Source organism: Petaurus breviceps, unplaced genomic scaffold, assembly GCF_028583685.1.
Source record: "Petaurus breviceps papuanus isolate PSGF00001 unplaced genomic scaffold, PetGlider_PUasm1.0 112, whole genome shotgun sequence".
Lineage (NCBI taxonomy): Eukaryota > Metazoa > Chordata > Mammalia > Diprotodontia > Petauridae > Petaurus > Petaurus breviceps.
This window is the reverse complement of record NW_027185601.1, coordinates 1,014,826-1,019,186: the sequence shown is the minus strand read 5'-3', so window position 1 is coordinate 1,019,186 and position 4,361 is coordinate 1,014,826.

Here is a 4,361-nt window from a genome sequence, read left to right as displayed (position 1 = left end):
CATTCTTGAAACTACTCTCCTTGAAATAAGTTTGCAATTATGTTTGTATATATTTTGCATATAATACTTTTATGTGTATAATTTGTGTATCCCAGAAAGAAAGTGAATTCCTTAAAGTCAAAGGCAACCTGATTTTTCTCTTTCTCTCCCCAGGGTCCAGAAATAGAACAGTGCCTTGCACAGAGTAGGAACTCAATAAACCTTTGTTCTAGTCTTATTGTTCTTTTTTCTGGAATACTTGGTCCTGGAATAGCCTTACCAGACTTAAGACTGTCTCTCCTTGCAAGCATCTGTCATGTTTTCTTTCCTAACAACCAGAGCTGGCTGTAACCTTCTCCCTATAACAAACTATTAAATGTGCTGTATGTCAAATATGCAGCCCTCAAAGTGCCAACTAGATTATGTGATTCTAAAAATCTAGATGAATGTGCTAATGTGACAGAGTGGAAGTGGAAGGCTTTTCCAACCAGGATCCCTAATTACTGCCACAAGTAAGCCCAGAGGGAAAAGAGAAGCAGTCTCAGAAGGCCCTATCATGCATTCAGAAACAGATGATCTTGCCCCAGAAATCTCTACTGATATACTATTATACATACTGGAGCCTCTAGCTGATCTTCAGTGGGTACAGTGAAACCAAAAGGTGCCCAGGGGAACATTCATATGATGTGCTCGGAATAGAAGATCTGGCTTTAGGTCCCTAATATACCATGTTTCCCCGATAATAAGACCTATCCCGAAAATAAGCCCTCCCCTTACTGTGTAAGATTCCTCTAAAATAAGCCCTCCCCCGAAAATAAGCCCTATTGAGATTGCTACTGTAGTGAAGGTGATCCCCTGTACTACACGCTACATTACGGTACCCTCTGTATGCACCGCACCCCCCCACCATGAAACGCATGCTGGGCTCTGAGCTGCATCCAATCAGAGCTGCAGCAGTGAGCACGTCATCCTGTTCTTTATTATATTCATTATTGAATAAAAGTACATTTTTTTGTTCACATTTACCTGTTTATTAAAATTGCTGTCAATATTCATTAAAATAAGCCCTCCCCTGAAAATAAGCCCTCTGGTGTTTTTCTGTCCAAAAAATTTAATATCGGGGAAACACGGTAGAAAGAATGGAAAACACCTGAAGACTTGAAGTGACCAATCCTTCTTTGTTTCTCTTCACATTTGTTTTCTGTACATTACTAACACAATGCCCGCTTCCTCACTTAGCACAGGACAGAAACCTAATAAAAGGCTTGTTGACTTGAGGGAGGGATAGATAGTAAAGAGAAAGATGAGGAAGAAGCTATTTCTCCTCCACCTATAAGTGTACTGGCTTATTGTAGACTCTGATGCACCTGCTCCTTTCTCCACTTGCACAGATTAGGGACATTGTTATACTAACATCTCCCAGATAAAATATGCGAACCTTAACCTTGGCCATATGGAGTAAAATCACCCACTGTTCTTCTTGCTGTTTGATTCATTAGTGACTCTAATTATTGGGCTTTTAAACTAGGTAGGAGGGGAAGTTGATATTCTGGCTGGTCAGGGAAGGGGATGTTTATCAATTGATGACAAATGCAGGACAAACTTTGTTTTCCTTTGCAGCTATATTTTCTCCTGTGTTCCACAATTACCTGTTTTATTTTTTAGTCATCTGAGTTTATGGGGTACTATAATAATTCCTAAAGCCATCTTCTTAACTGTAATCTCCATGAAGGTAGGGGCCTTGTTTCATTCTTTAGATTCTCTCTATATAATGATTACAAAGCTATGCCAACTTAGAAACCTAAAAAAATGTGCTAAATTATTTAATATGATTCCAATGAGAACTTGGTATCTTAGCATTTAAAGTTAAATTTGCTGTTTGAAGGTGAAAAAAACCTTCTAATTAGAGTTTTGGGGAAAGAAACCATTTTCTTAAAGTCCAATGTTAAGTCAATTATTTGAGACTTGGGATACACTCTCCCACAGAAATAAAGGAAAAAAAAAACATAAAATGATTACATTGTCACACTAGACAATAAACATCCCATTTACTGAAAAGCTTCAAAAACTTTTATTTGCCACGAAAAGTAACAGAAAATATCACTGAAAATATACAGTATAATGTTTCAGCTGCACACCCACCTACACCCCAAATATTCCTGGGAATATTACTGCAGAAATTCCAACTGCCAACCTAAAGTTATTCACATTAAGTTGTAAACAATTTATATTATAATTAATTCTGGGAGGGAATGGGTGCTACTTTTAGAATCAGGGAAGAAGTACTTTCAGATCCTATCATTGGAATTTTCTTGTTCTGCTACTGTGAATAAGTCCTTGCACTTTTTGGCCCTCTCATTCTTCCCCCCCCTCTTTTCTGGGAAATGGAAGCATGTAACGGTTTTGCCCCCCTCTTCCTGAGGAAAGCAACATTCACCTCCCTAATTTAGCTCTTCTGTGGATGCTATGTGGCAGATCTAGCTAAGCCTAGTAAACACAATTAATTTTAGCTTCTCTGTAAAGAAAGAGTGTGGTATAATGGAAATAGCCTATGTACATAATCAGAAGCACATAGGTGGGCTAGTGGACAGAGTGCTTGGTTTGGAGTCAGGAAGACTCATCTTCACGAGTTTAAATCTGTAAAATGAGCAGGAGAAAGAAATGGTAAACCAGTCCAGTATCTTTGTCAAGAAAACCCCCCAAAAAGGGTCATGAGGAGTAAGACTTGACTGAAAAACAACAGGGTGGTAGAGCGGAAATGATAGGGTTATGAGACCTTAACCCCTTAAAAGGAAAAGATCATGTCTTTGAATGCAGCCCGGCCAAAGCCTCTGAAATTTCCCATACTGGCATTTAGCCTAAGGCATCAAGCCCATCCTACTCTGCCTAGTTACTCAATACTCCTTTTAACTACCCTTTCACTTCACTATGGTTCACTTAAACTCCTTTCATTGTCATCAGCTGGGACATCCCAGGCTATTTACTACTACTCCTTAATCCCATCCAGATCTTCTCCCAGTCCTTTCTGGTATATAAGTACCAATCTTACTTCCATTAAATTACAGACTTCCTAGGAAGTTTGTCTGCTTCTATAGGAGATAGAATAGCACAGATTTACTAGGAATTTTGCCTGCCTAACTGGTGTTGTAATAAAACCTCACCACTATGACTGTAAGAAGGCTTGATTGGTCACATTCTTTAGAGATAGACCTCCCTGTACCCTTGCATTTTGACGTTCCCAGCACCCCAAACTGCAAAAGAAAGAGCATTAGACTTGGAGTTAGGAAGATCTGAATTCAAATCCAATTTCAGACAATTACTACCTCTGCAACCCTGGGCAAATCACTTAATCCTGTTTGCCCCAGTTTCCTGATCTGTAAAATGAACTGAAAAAAGAAATGCCAAACCACTCCAGTATCCTTGCCCAGAAAAACACTAATGAGGTCACAAAGAGTCAGACATGGCTGAAAAACAATTGAACAATAACAACAACAACAAAATTCTGTGTTGGTTCTCACAAAAGATTTTCTATCTCCCAACTCTTTGCATTTGTATTGTCTGTGCTCTCTTCTTGGTATACTTTCCCTCTTCACCTCTATCTCTTACCTTCCTTGGCATCTTTCAAGACAACTCACATCCCACCTTCTTCAAGAGAGCTACTTGAAATATAAGCATAAGTACAAATGATTTAAGTAAATCTCAAAATGAATATTGCTATATAGTTGACACAATGTCATGGTAGTAAGTGGGGGAGAAAAGGGTAAAAATACTTAAGCTATATACTGAGCTATATTGAAAGTATATTACACTGTATGTCCCTGTTCTTCACATGCAAAACTCCATCTCCAATCTCTGTCTTTGCATTGGCTATAACTCATGCTAGGAATGTATTCACTCCTCCCCTCAGACTTTTAGTATCCTTACTTCCCTGCAAAACATAGCTCACAAGCTAGTTTCAACATAAAACCTTTTTTTCTGGGGATGAGTGCAAGAGCCAAATAGTCTTCTTTTAATCTTATTAGACTTATTAGACCTAGCACCTAGCATTAGCACAATGCTCCATATGGAGCATCACACTCTTCCTTTGACTGTGCTCTGTCCAAAGGGAATGTAAATTTTACTTTCTGAGACTTTTTTTTGTTTTTCTCTTTAAAGACTAGCCTCCACCTCAAATCTGTCTGGCTCTCATTGATTGACCAACAACACATCCCAGGCCAAGCCCTACTTGGTCATTGTTTGAGCCCTGATTGGCTCAGAACTAACATAAATAACAATTGTCTCTGTTTTGGTCAGAAACCCTGAGAGTTTTTCCCTCCCCAATAGATAGATAGATAGATAGATAGATAGATAGATAGATAGATAGATAGATAGATAGATAGATA